We start from the raw sequence: 14,785 nt of genomic DNA on the forward strand, positions 1-14,785 counted from the left end.
TTCATCCAGCCCCACACTTTGTTATCACTGAGGACGTGCTTAATTGGAATGGGTTCAGAACTAATGGTGAGCAACACATTCAGAAGGTCAGTACAGAAGTATTGCATTTCTAGTGGAGGTTCAATACTGAGGAATTGCCTCTTTGTTAGAAGTTCAGTACTGAGGGATTGGGTCATTGTCACAGGGCCAGTTCTCAGAATGTGCCTTTTTGTTAGAGGATCAGAATTGATGGAGTGCTACATGATTAGAGGCTCAGGACTTAATAGATTGCAGGACTATCTGTAGATAAGATTTGTAGGAGTGCATCATTGTGAGATGGTTGCTGATTTTCAGCCTAAAACACAGAGCCCCCTGTATGTAAATCCTAAAACACAGAGCCTTGTTTAAATAAATCCTAAAACAGTGAGCTCCCTGTATGAAAAAAATCACCCAAAAAGACAGAGGGCCCAGCAAATAAACCCGAAAACAAAAAGCTAGTAAGCCCTGAAATACAGACGGCCCTATAAATAAACCGTAAAACACAGAGGCCCCTGAATGACCCGTATAAACCTTAAAATACAGAGCTACCAAAAAAGCCCTAAACACATAGCTCCCTCCATATCGACTCTAAAATATAGAGCCCCTGGAAATAAACCTTTAAACACAGGGCATCCTGGAAATCAACCCTAGAACCCAGAGGCCTCTGTACATAAACAGAGACAATGTAAACAAACCCTAAAATTGTGACCACTTTGAATAACCCATAAAACACCGAGATCACTGTAAATAATCCCTAAAACACAGCGACCCTGTAAATAAACCCTAAAACACAGGACCCATAGTAGATAGTAGATAAACACGTACCCTCCAGTAAATAAGGCCGAAACGAGATTTCGGGTTTACGTGACGATTAGCATTAGGGCGGAGGCTTGGGTTAGATTTACGGTCAGTGTTATTTCTGAGGGCTGAAAGCAGTTTTGCATACCCAGAGAAACTCAGCCCTAACACTAATCTCAGTCCCAACCTATGCCTAACCCTTGCCTTAGCCCTAACCCGTAACCTAAACCTAGGCATTGTCGACTTGTCAGAGGATCTAAACAGAGGCATTTCAGACCTGACAGAGGGTCTGACCTGAGGTGTTTCAGATGACACATATCTGAGACGCTTCACTTTGAACTATCTGAAAGATCAGAAATGCCTCTGTTTAGACCCTCTGACACATCTGAGACTCTGCTATTTATGTCGTCTGACAGACCTGAAACGCCTCAGTTTAGACCTTCTGACCGAGGGAGTGCCTCAGTACTCAGTAGTCCCAGTGCTGGTGTGACAGAGCCGTTTCTGAGGTTTTGCAGGACTGTGAGAGGGTCAGAACTGAAAGAGTGCCTCTCTGTGAGAGGGTCAGTACTGAGGGAGTGCTTCACTGTCAAATGTTGCTCTGAGATACTGCCTTGTTGTCAATGGCTCTTCTGTAGGGAGATACCTCATTACTGGATGATCAGTCTTAATAGCGCGCCTCATTGTCAGAGGGTCAGTATGGAAGGAATGCCTCACTGTAATGTTTTCAGAATTGAGGGAGTGCCCACGATTACAGATTCAGTACTGATGGAGTAGCTCATTGTCACAGGGTCAGTTCTGAGGCAGGGCCGCATTGCTGGAGGGTCACTTCTAAGTAATTGTATTAGTATCAGTATCTCATTGTAGGGTCAACGTTTTATCAGGAACACAGTTATAATAATCTGAGGTTCGAGCTAGGGTTAGGGTTAGGCCTGAAGCTAGGGCTGGGGTTGGTGTCAGATTTATTAGACCCATTCTGGCCCCATTACAATGATGCACTGCCACAGAAGTGACCCTTGGAAAATGAGGTGCTGATAGCTGGTGCAGGCAACTTCTGAAGTACTGTCAGAGGGACAGAACTGCTGGACAGCATTACAGTTAGAGAGTACATATTGAGGTTGCGCTTCATTGTAAGAGGGTCAGAACTGAGGAAGTGCCACACATTTATGGAGTCTGTATTGAGGAAATGCAGCAGAGCCAGACGGTCTGAACTGTTGGGGTGCATTATTGTGAGATGGTCAATACTGAGGTTGTGTCTTATTCTCAAAGGGTTAGACTTGTGGGAGTGCCACATGATTGTAGTACTGTGACAATGTTAGAATGAGGCAGTCCCCCATTGTCAGATAGTCAGTACTGTCAGAGCTTCAGCACTGAAGCAGTGCCTCATTGTCAAAGGGTCCACACTGAGGTACTGCATCAGTGTCAGTGGGTCAGAACTGTGGGAGCGTCATGGGGTCAAGACTGAGGCTCAGACTTATTCTAAATTCTTATTGGGGGGAGTGCTATCTAACTAAATTACGTAATTTTTAAAAATGAGGCATCAGCTGAATGTGATCCTCTGACAATTGTGCACTCCTTCAGTACTGACACTACACCAAAGAGGGACAGCCTCAAGCGGACCCTCTGACAATGAGGCATTCCCACAGGACAATAATCTTTAATTGTAAACTAATCTGTAATACTATTTGACCTGTTAAGCTTACAATACATCCCAATTCTCCTGGAAAATATGCATTTGCTCTCCCTCTCCATCTGTCTTTGGATATGGAAAGCTGCTTTCTTACTTCTTAGGCTCAGAAATAACTCTAGCCCTAAACCTAACCTTAGATTCAGCCCTAACACTAACCCTCACATAAGACCAAACCCTAACCCTAACTTTCCCCTCAGGCCAAACCCAAACCAGTAAATAAACCATAAAACACCTAAAGAGAGAGCTTAGAAGTGCCAAGAGGAGACGTGAGAAGTTGTTGGCGGATGGGATCAGGGTAAACCCTAAAGCTTTCTATAGGTATGTAAGGAATAAAAGAATGACGAGAGTAAGATGAGGGCCAATCAAGGATAGTAGTAGGAAGTTGTGTGTGGACTCAGAGGAGATAGGGGAAGCACTAAATGAATACTTTTCGACAGCATTCACTCTAGAAAACGACATTGTTGTTGAGGAGAATACTGAGATACAGGCTAGGTGGGATTGAGGTTCACAAGGAAGAGGTATTAGAGATCCTACAGAGGGTGAAGATAGATAAATCCCCTAGGCCGGATGGGATATATCCTAGGATCCTCTGGGAAGCCAGGGAGGAGATTGCCGAGCCTTTGGCATTGATCTTTAACTCATCATTGTCTACAGGAATAGTGCCAGACGACTGGAGGACAGCAAATGTGGTTCTCCTGATCAAGAAGGGGAGGAGAGACAACCCTAGTAATTATAGACCAGTGAGCCTTACTTCAGTTGTTGGTAAAGTGTTGGAAAAGGTTATAAGAGATAGGATTTATAATCATCTAGAAAAGAATAATTTGATTGGAGATAGTCAGCACAGTTTTGTAAAGGGTAGGACGTGCCTCACAAACCTTACTGAGTTCTTTGAGAAGGTGACCAAACAGGTAGATGAGAGTAAACCGGTTGATGTGGTGTATATGGATTTCAGCAAAGCTTTCGATAAGGTTCCCCACAGTAGGCTCTTGTACAAAATGCGGAGGAATGGAATTGTGGGAGATATAGCAGTTTAGATCAGAAATTGGCTTGCTGAAAGAAGACAGAAGGTGGTGGTTGATGGGAAATGTTCATCCTGGAGTCCAGTTACTAGTGGTGTACTGCAAGAGCCGGTGTTGGGTCCACTGCAGTTTGTCATTTTTATAAACGACCTGGATGAGGACGTAGAAGGATGGGTTAGCAAATTTGCAGATGACACTAAGGTCGGTGGAGTTGTGGATAGTGACGAAGGATGTTGTAGGTTACAGAGAGACATAGATAAGGTGTAGAGCTGGGCTGAGAGGTGGCAGATGGAGTTTAATGCAGACAAGTGTGAGGTGATGCACTTTGGTAGGAGTAACCGGAATGCAAAGTATTCGGCTAATGGTAAGATTCTTCGTAGCGTAGATGAGCAGAGAGATCTCGGCGTCCATGTACACAGATCCTTGAAAGTTGCCACCCAGGTTGACAGGGCTGTTAAGAAGGCATACAGTGTTTTAGCTTTTATTAATAGTGGGATCAAGTTCCAGAACCAAGAGGTTATGGTGAAGCTGTACAAAACTCTGGTGCGGCCGCACTTGGAGTATTGTGTACAGTTCTGGTCACCGCATCATAGGAAGGATGTGGAAGCTTTGGAAAGGGTGCAGAGGAGGTTTACTAGGATGTTGCCTGGTATGGAGGGAAGGTCTTACGAGGAAAGGCTGAGGGACTTGAGGCTGTTTTCGTTAGAGAGAAGAAGATTGAGAGGTGACTTAATTGAGACATACAAGATAATCAGAGGGTTAGATAGGCTGGATGCGGAGAGCCTTTTTCCTAGGATGGTGATGGGGAGCACGAAGGGGTATAACTTTAAACTGAGGGGTGAAAGGTATAGGACAGATGTCAGAGGTAGTTTCTTTACTCAGAGAGTAGTAAGGGAATGGAACGCTTTGCCTGCAACGGTAGTAGATTCACCAACTTTAAGTACATTTAAGTTGTCATTGGACAAGCATATGCACGTACCTGGAATAGTGTAGGTTAGATAGGCTTCAGATTGGTATGACAGGTCGGCACAACATCGAGGGCCGAAGGGCCTGTACTGCACTGTAATGTTCTAAGTTCTATGTCACTGTCAGCGGCTCAAGACTGAGCGAGTGCCTCACTGTAATCGGGTCAGGACTGAGGAAGCGCGTCACTGTCAGCGGATCAGGAGTGAGGGAGTACATCACTGTCAGCGGGTCAGGACTGAGGGAGCGCGTCGCTGTCAGCGGGGCAGGACTGAGGGAGCGCGTCGCTGTCAGCGGGGCAGGACTGAGTGAGTGCATCGTTGCCAATGGGACATGACTGCGGGAGCGCAGCGCTGTCTGTGGATCGGGAGTGAAGGTGTGCATCGCTATCAGCGGGTCAGGCCTGAGGGAGCGCCACGCTGTGGATAGGTCAAGGCAGGTGGTGCGCGTCGCTGCCAGCAGGTCACTATATGAGGGTGTGCTTCGCTGTCAGCGGGTTAAGACTGAGAGGGCGCGTCGCTGCCAACGGGTCAGGACTGAGGGAGTGCAGAACTGCCAGCGGGTCAGGACTGAGGGAGCACATTGCTGTCAATGGGTCAGGAGTGAGGGAGTGTGTCGCTGTCAACGGGTGAAGACTGAGGGAGTACGTCGCTGTCAACGGGTCAGGACTGAGGGAGCGTGTCGCTGTCAGCGGGTCAGGACTGAGGGAGCGCATCACTGTCAGCGGGTGAGGACTAGGGAGCGCGTCGCTGTCAGCGGGTCAGGACTGTGGGAGCGCGTCGCTGTCAATGGGTTAAAACTGAACGAGCGCGTCGCTGTCAGCAGGTCAGGACTGAGGGAGCGCGTCAATGTCAGTGGATCAGGACTGAGGGAGTGTGTCACTGTCAGCGGGTCAGGACTGAGGGAGCGCGTCACTGTCAGAGAGTCAGGACTGAGCGAGCGCGTCGCTGTCAGCAGATCAGGACTGAGGGAGCGCGTCACTGTCAGCGGATCAGGAATGAGGGAGCGCGTCACTGTCAGCGGATCAGAACTGAGCGAGCGCGTCACTGTCAGCGGGTCAGGACTGTGGGAATGCATCACTGCAAACAGATCCGGTCAGAGGGAACGCGTCACTGTCATCGGGTCATCTACGAGAGAGCGCGTCGCTGTCAGGGGCTCAGGACTGAGGGAGCACAGCAATGTCATTGGGTTAGGATTGAGGAAGCACGTCACTGTCATCATGTCAGGACTGTGGGATCATGTCGCTGTCAACGGGTTGACATTGAGAGAGCTGTCGCTATCAGCGGGTCAGGACTGAGTGAGTGCATCGTTGCCAATGGGACATGACTGCGGGAGCGCAGCGCTGTCTGTGGATCGGGAGTGAAGGTGTGCATCGCTATCAGCGGGTCAGGCCTGAGGGAGCGCCACGCTGTGGATAGGTCAAGGCAGGTGGTGCGCGTCGCTGCCAGCAGGTCAGTATATGAGGGTGTGCTTCGCTGTCAGCGGGTTAAGACTGAGAGGGCGCGTCGCTGCCAACGGGTCAGGACTGAGGGAGTGCAGAACTGCCAGCAGGTCAGGACTGAGGGAGCACATTGCTGTCAATGGGTCAGGAGTGAGGGAGTGTGTCGCTGTCAACGGGTGAAGACTGAGGGAGTACGTCGCTGTCAACGGGTCAGGACCGAGGGACCGAGTCGCTGTTAATATGTCAGGACAGAGGGAGTGCAGCGCTGTCAGTGGGTCAGGACTGAGGGAGCACGTGGCTGTCAACGGGTCAGGACTGTGGGAGCATATCGTGATCAGCGGATCAGGAGTGAGGGTGTGCGTCGCTGTCAGCAGATCAGGTCTGAGCGAGCGCGTCGCTGTCAACAGGTCTAGACTGAGGTAGCGTGTCGCTGCCAGCTGGTTGGGACTGAGGGAATGTGTCGTAGTTCACGGGTCAAGACTGAGAGATTACGTCATTGTCTATGTGTCAGGACTGAGGGGTCGCGTCACTATCAGCAGGTCAGGACTGAGGGAGCGCATCGCTGACAGCGTGTCAGGACTGAGGGACCGCATTGCTGTCAACGTGTCAAGACTGAGGGTGCGCGTCACTGCCAGCGGGTCAGTAGTGAGGGTCCACTTCGCTGTCAGTGGGTCAATACTGAGAGGGCGTGTCGTTGTCAACAGGTCAAGACTGAGGGAGCGCGTCGCTGTCAACGGGTCAAGACTGAGGGAGTGCTGTCGCTGTCAGCGGGTCAGGACTGTGGGATCGTGTCACTGTCAACGAGTGTGAACTGAGGGAGTGTGTCGCTGTCAATGGCACAGGGCTGATGGACCGCGTCGCTGTCAACAAGTCAGGAGAGAGGGTGCACATTGCTGCCAACAAGTCAGGACTGAGGGTGCGCATCGCTGTCAATGGGAGAGGACCGAGGGAGTGTGTCACAGTTAGCAGGTCAGGGCTGAGGGAGCACCTCGCTGTCAATGGGTCAGGTCTGAGGTAGCGCATCACTGCCAACGGTTTAGGACTGAGTGAGCGCGTTGCTGTGAGCGGGTCAGGACAGAGGGAGCACATCACTGTCAATGGGTCAGGATTGATGTAGCGCATTGCTGTGAGCAAGTCAGGACTGAGGGAGCGTGTCACTGTCAACGGGTCAACTGAGAGAGTGCGTCGCTGGCAGCGGGTAGGGACTGAGGGAGCGTGTTGCTGTCAATAGGTCAGGACCGAGGGAGCGCGTCACTCTCGGTGGGTCAGGATTGATTAGATTAGATTCCCTACAGTGTGGAAACAGACCCTTCGGCCCAACAAGTCCACATTGCCCCTTGGAGCATCCCACCCAGACCCATCCCCCTATAACCCACACACCTGAACACTACGGACAATTTAGCATGGCCGATCAACCTAGCCTGCACATCTTCGGACTGTGGGAGGAAACTGGAGCACCTGGAGGAAACCCACGCAGACACAGAGAGAATGTGCAAACTCCGCAGAGACAGTTACCCGAGGCTGGAATCGAACCCAGGTCCCTGCTGCTGTGAGGCTGCAGTGCTAACCACTGAGCCACCGTGCCGCCCGAAACGCTTCGCTGCCAACAATTCAGGACTGAGCGAGGGCATCACTGTCAATGGGGCAAGACTGGGGGATCGCGTCACTGTCAGCTGCAGAGATGGGCTGAGAGGTGGCAAATGGAGTTTAATGTGGAAAAGTGAGAGGTGATTCACTTTGGCAGGAGTACAGGAATACAGAGTACTGGGCTAGTGATAAGATTCTTGGTAGTGTGGATAAGCAGAGAGATCTCGGTGTCCATGTACATAGATCCCTGAAAGCTGCCACCCAGCTTGATAGGGTTGTTAAGAAGGTGTAGAATGTGTTCGGTTTTATTGGTAGAGGGATTGAGTTTCGGAGACATGAGGTCATGTTGCAGCTGTACAAAACTCTGGTGCGGCCTCACTTGGAGTATTGCCTACAGTTCTGGATGCCGCATTATCGGAACCATGTGGAAGCATTGGAAAGGGTGCGGAAGAGATTTACCATGATGTTGTTTGGTATGGAGGGAAGGTCTTATGACAAAAGGCTTAGGGATTTGAGGCTGCTTTCGTTAGAGAGAAGAAGGTTAAGAGATGACCTAATAGGGACATACAAGATGATCAGAGGATTAGATAGGGTGGACAGTGAGAGTCTTTTTCCTCGGATTAGGATGGCTAGCATGAGGGGACATGGCTTTAAGTTGAGGGCTGATAGATATAGGACTGATGTCAAAGGTAGGTTGTTTATTCAGACAGTATTAAGGGCAGGGAATGCCCTGCCTGCAACAGTAGTAGACTCACCAAGTTTCAGGGCATTTAAATGGTCATTGGATGAACATATGGATAATAATGGAATAGTGTATGTTAGATGGGCTTCAATTTGGTTTCACTATGGTTGATCCATGTTTCGTGACTGAAAGTCTGTGTCCAGTGAGGCTGTCCAGGGATCATTGTTCGAGCGCTCACTGCTGTGCTATATAAGAATGATTTAGCCTTAAATGTTAAGAGGGGTGATCAGTAAGTTTGTGAAACGTATGAAAATTGCTGAGATGGTAACTTGTGACGAGGAGAGCCCAGGATTGCAGGGTGATGTAAACAGGCAGGTCAGATTGATTTGTGTGGCAAATGGAATGTAATCTGAACACATACGAGGTGGTACACTTGGGAAGTACATACAAGGCAAGGGAATTCACCAAAATCCGTCAACAGCATTTTCTAACTCACAACTACTTCCATTTAGAGGGCAAAAGCAAGATAGGATTCCTGTGTGACAACCCTGCATTTTGCTCTGTCATGACATTGAGAGTACCCACAGCACATAGACAGCAGCTGTTCAAGAAATAAGCTCCCACCACCTTCTATATACTCGCATAATTGAATTATGTTAATTAAATCGTAGTAATCTGTTTTTGGAACACTAGCTGGCCCAACATTGTTAAATCAAAAATTATTGAAAATGCTTCAGAACTTTGAATTTGCCTGTGAAGGCAGGCTTTTGTTTTTAAAAGTGTTCCAATCAAATGACAACGCATTGCTGCAGCAGCCAGGACATTATGTTTCAAATCCTGGAGTAAAAGAAGGCTCCACAACCGAATGGAATCAGCTCAATGCCGCAGCCCAATGACCCACCGGTTATACTTGAATTGTTTGAAACAGCATAGCCTGGGTGAGAGATCGTCTCAAGTCTTGACAGACCACCAAAACTGCCTGTAAAATCAAGTTAATGTACCTTGGCTTGTTCTAGAAATGTAACGCATCATCTTTGAATTCATTTCCGAGATGTTGACATCACTGGGCCTAGTTGCCCTTGAGAAAGTCAGGATGAGCTAGCTTCTTGAAACACTGCAGTCAATTTTGTGTGACTAGATTCACAATCCTGTTAGGAAGTGGGTTTCATGGATTTTAACCATGAAGGAACTGAGATATATTTCAGTTTCAGGACCATCAGTAGCTTGGGTAGGAACACACTGCTGATGGGTCCCCATTTATCTATCGTTCTTGTCCTTCTAGTTACCAAATATCGTAGTTTAAGACCACCTGACCAATAGAAATAGGTCATTCGGCCTGATCATCCATCCAAGAGGATAATGGCCGATGTAATACTCCGCATACCCACTTTCCTATCCTTTCACCTTCACCCTTGAACTTGCCAAGAATGTATTTACCTCAGTCTTAGGGATGCTTTTGGACTTTTCCACCATAGATCTCTATTGGTAAGGAGTTCCAAAGACACTCAACCCTCTGAAAGAAGAAATTCCTTCTTATCTCAGTTGTAAACTGGTGCTTCTTTATTTTAAGTCTATGCCCTCTGGTCCTAAACTCTTCTGTGAGGCAAAACATCCTCTCACCCTGTCAAGACCCTGAAATATCCGACATATTTCAGTATGATCACCTCTCACTCTTTTAAACTCCAGTGGGTTGAAGCTCAACCTGTTTAGCCTTTGGTCACAAGACAATCCCTCAATACTAGGGATCATTCCAGTCAACTTTCTCTGAATTGCTTCCAATTAAATGATATGTTTCCTTGAATAAGGGGACCAAAACTGTAAACATACTCCAGATGTGGTCTCACCAACATCTTTTGCAATTGCAGTCATACTTTAGTACTCTTATGCTCCAATGCCCTTGAAATAATGGCCAACATTCCATTAGCCTTCTTAATTATCTGCTGTCCTTGTGTGTTTTCTTCTGTGTTTTGTGCACAATAGCTCTAAGTCCCTTTACGTTGCAGCTTACTTTTACTGCAGTTATGCAGTTATTCCATTTGTAAATATTCTGCTCTTTTGCTCCTCTTTCCAAAATAAACAACCTTGTGTTTTCCCCACATAATGCTCCATTTGCGAACCTTTTGCCCACTTACTTAACCTCTCAAGATCACCCTGTAAGCTACTTGTATTCCTGTCACAACATGCCTTTCACCGTTTTTGTGTTGTCTGTAGATTGACTACAGTGCATTCACTTCTTTCATCCAAGTCAACAACATTTACTGTAACAGTCATGATCCCAGCGCTGATCCCCCTGAAACCCCATTGGTTACAAGTTGCCAACATGAAAAATAACCCTTTATCTCTTTTCGCTGTTTCTTGCCAATGGGCCATTTGGAAAGGCACTGCCTGAGGAGTCTTCAAAAAGTTTCTGCGTGAGTTTCCTCTGGGTGCTCCGATTTCCTCCCACAGTCCAAAGATGAGCAGGGTAGGCGGATTGGCCATGCTAAATTGCCAGTGGTGTTCAGGGATGTATCAATTAGGTGGGTCATAGTGGGGTGGGTCTGATCTAGGTGGGATGCTTTGAGGTTTGGTGTGGACTTGTTGGGTCAAAGGGCCTGTTTCCACACTGTAGGGATTCTATGATTTCTGTAGAGATTCTATGAATGCAGAAAATGTACAGCACACTTGTGGGGGAAAAAATATAGTTACAAAAGTGATGAAGTGGTTTTGGCCTGTTTAAGAGAAAGGTCATTTGGTCAAATTGAATGGAGACAATAACCGAATCAACATCAAATCATCATAGAATCCCTACAGTGTAGAAAGAGGCCATTTGGTTCATGCAGTCTGCCAAACTTCTTTGCATCCTACACCATCTCATTTACCATGGCTAATCCACCCAGCCTGCACATTCCTGGACACCACAGGGCAATTTAACATGGTTAATATGCACAGCTGAACATCTTTGGACTGTGGGAGGAAACGCACAGCAAACTTCACACAGTCACTGAAGATGAGTAAGGAATGGACAAAATGCTTGCTTTGTTACTAACACCTACATCCCATGAAAGTATTGAAGCAGAAGTCGGAGAAGGGTGTTTTCACTGGCAAGACAAATGTTAAACCAAAGGACCATCAATTCGTGTACCTGCTAAATAGCCAGATGGGTTTTGCTGAAATTCATAAATCCTACAGTGATTATAAAAACTTGAAAATGAGATATGTTCTGCTGAAGGAATTATTTACAACCTGATGGGAAAAGAGCAGTCAAGTGGAATGCATTGAAATATCAAGTGATATTGTTTGATGTACAAATACCTCATTGCAACAAAGATGCAATTTTAATCAAAGTTCCTGTGGTTTGATATTCAAATTGAACAAAACGTAACTTCACAGATTAATTAGCCAGATATAATTAATATTTGCTTGTTCCTATTTAATTTGGTTGCTAAATGATTGAGCGTAATATCAACATAAACGCTAAGAACTAAAAATACTGTATCCAAATAAAGAATGACCCTTCCATCTTTGAAATCATAGTGATCGATGTACTTATCAACTCCATTTTTCAGCTGAAAAACGATCAGAACTTTTTCTTAGCGCTTTCCCTTTACATAGTCAATGGAACTACATTTATGTCACAGTGGTTACAATGATATGCAAGAAGAATTCAGGCAAAGAAGGGAAAAAAAAATCAGATCTATGAACATCAAGTTTCAACTCGACAAGAAGTATATTTAAACTGTGAAATACCAGGATTGAATTTCGAGAAGGATTTTCTTGATCACTCGCTACATCTTTGGTCAGAGGTTGGGACACATTCTGAAGCAGATTTGCCTTTTGGGTGCTAATTACTCAAGTTACAAGCCTACACTCCTCGACACCTCCCAAAAAAACATTTCCCTTCTGTTCCATTTCATAACCGTTTCTTCTTCCTTACTGCTAACTCTGTCTCCTGTTCCCAGTCTCCATCCGCAATTCTTAACTTCAGTTCCTCTCCCTTCATGTCACAAAGTTGACTCCTCTACTTCTCATCTCCCATTCACGAACTGTATTTTCCCCATGCTCTTTCTTTTGGTACATCTATTATTTCTAATTCACTTCTTCTCTTTAACCCGCCTCCCATTCACCAGTCATCATTGATGTGATTTTATCATTCTTTCTAATGTAAAAGTGGGATTTTCTTTTGTCGTTGTTTTACCAGATTGATACTTCCCAAACTCCACTCAAAAATATCTACAATTTCTTATTACTCAATTCATTCCACCTTATCAAGTTGCACCAGCTCAGGTTCCAAACCACTGAGGAGTGAAATATCGACAATTGCCATTCCAGACTGGAACTGATTCTCCTCATCATCACTATCTCGTCTTTAGAAGTAATGTCATCAAGATTAATAAACCACTTAATTGCACTGAAGCTGGAAGTTATCTCCATAAATGCCACATTCAAAAATAAGACATTTTTGATTGCTAAAACCTTCTCTGTATGTGAAATTCTGCTGAATTTCTTTTCCAGATACAGAAAATACACACACTTGCAATAGTGTACATGTAGTCCTTAAAGTGATCATTGAATTACACACATTGTGCAGCATGCTCAAACCACTGCATGCTTATATTTTAACTGTAATCAATCCAATTTCTGCTTTGCTGCTCTGATCCTCAATCCTTGTTATCTAAAGTCCCCTTTGGGCAACTTATGCCCTCTGATGGCATCGCTGTCATCTTAATTTCAAAATTTTCATCTTTTGGATTCTTGGATCTATATCTCTCCCAAGAACATGGGGGTGGCACGGTGGCTCAGTGGGTAGCACTGCAGCCTCACAGCACCAGGGACCCGGGTTCGATTCCTGCCTCGGGCGACTGTCTGTGTGGAGTTGGCGCATTCTCCCCATGTCTGCGTGGGTTTCCTCCGTTGTTGGGCCAAAGGTCCTGTCTCCACACTGTAGGGAATCTAATCTAAATCTATTCTAACCTATATGTGAGTGAATCTTTATCAGGGACTTTTATATTAAAAAAAAGAAAAACAAGATGTCTGAATGATGGCGTTATCCAATTTAAGTCAATTGTAAACATTTTCACAGGCTTCTTGAGATCAATTGACACCATGTTTGCAACTTAACTCGGAGCGAAAATGTCCTTCTTCAATTACTCAATTTTATATGTTGATGAACAAAGCAAAGCAAAATGAAGGTACATGGAGCATCAAAACATCAAGGGCACCAAAAAGTTTGAGCGGGGGGATGGGGCGATGGAGGCATATTAAAGACCTTGAATGAGCATGGCATTGGAAGATGAATGTTGGTCAAGCTCGATTGGGTAAATGTACATTTCTGGCGAAAGAAACATATGTTTCAATATGAGCTAATGGAAGAAGCCATGGAGTCAAAGTAAAACATTTCGACAATAAGACAACCATTCTTAAAAGCAGCAAACTGCATGAAAAAGAAATGAACTGCTTTAATATCCACTTAAAATTTATGTTGAATATCAGATGGAATTTTTTTTATTGACTCCATTCTGCAATCATGTCGATCTAAAAACGTTAACTACATTAATTCATACTAACCTGTAAAAGTCTTTGTTGTAAATGGTTTGACGATTTTCTGTATCTGGAACATCCCTTTTCCCTCTTGAACGAAGATCGTACCAAACTATGGTACAAACTGTGAGTCAAACGGACGGGACTCGTAATCTTTAAATTCCTCATCAAAATGAGTGTAATCGTATGGTTCTGTGCAATAAAAGAGAAAGAATAAACAGATTTCCCACAATTTTGATGATGTTTATGAACAGAACTGCGCTGGCACGTCTGCTTCCTCTAGCCTGTATAAACTGTTCCATACAATGTGAAGTTTGTGGTAAGTTTTAGCACACAGGTCTGTTTGGTCTGTGCCGCCGCCTTCAATTCTATTAGTCATACATGCTTTCCCCCTTTTCCTATAATACATTCCTTGAAGCGTTCAATGGTATTTTGATTTTAAATCTTATCATCATATTCTTTTGATTCTCAATCATCAATGAATCTGATGTCACCATCATTCCATGCAGTGCATAGCACGTCAAATTCTTGCCATGAGCACTGAGGTAGTATGGGGTCATAACTGTCTCATAGTTTACAAGGAAAACAAGGATATCCAACCATGTGTAAAACTGGCATATCTAAATTTTAATTTGATTTTAATGTTACACAAATATATTACTTTTTTAAAAATGATATTCGAGTCAATATTAACATTTCATTCCCTGACACTGGGTGAACTTACTATTAAACTCCAATTTTCCTTCAGTCTTAACAGAGAGTGAACCTTTTTACAAACACTGAAAGGCTCCTTCATTTTATTGTACAGATTGTGGAACTGTAAGTTTCACAAATATGTTCCTATTAAACACTCATTCCTTTTGAAGCAGTATTAAGCTAAATTTGTTCAACGAGACAGTAGAAATGGTCAAGATTTTAAAAGCAAGTTACTATTTTGAAGAGGAGTCACTCTTCGAACTAAATTCCATCTTGGAGTGTGTGAGTCCATAGGTTCCTCACTCTCAACGAACCATTCAAACTGTTATGCAATTACTGAAAAACACAGACAAAAAACATGAATGTTAACAGTC

General features: G+C 45.1%; 1 protein-coding gene across 1 annotated transcript in view; it reads left to right on the plus strand.

Annotated features, from left to right (window-relative positions):
* The window catches only part of LOC125463472 (zinc finger protein 271-like), a 73,631-nt gene extending 59,724 nt beyond the window's left edge, over positions 1 to 13,907 (plus strand). Inside the window, exon 2 of the transcript XR_007249832.2 lies at positions 13,258 to 13,907. The gene's annotated coding sequence lies outside the window, so the exon portion shown is untranslated. The remainder of the gene's footprint in view (positions 1 to 13,257) is intronic.
* Positions 13,908 to 14,785: the final 878 nt, after the last annotated feature.

The sequence above is a fragment of the Stegostoma tigrinum genome, chromosome 22 (assembly GCF_030684315.1).
Source record: "Stegostoma tigrinum isolate sSteTig4 chromosome 22, sSteTig4.hap1, whole genome shotgun sequence".
Classification (NCBI taxonomy): domain Eukaryota; kingdom Metazoa; phylum Chordata; class Chondrichthyes; order Orectolobiformes; family Stegostomatidae; genus Stegostoma; species Stegostoma tigrinum.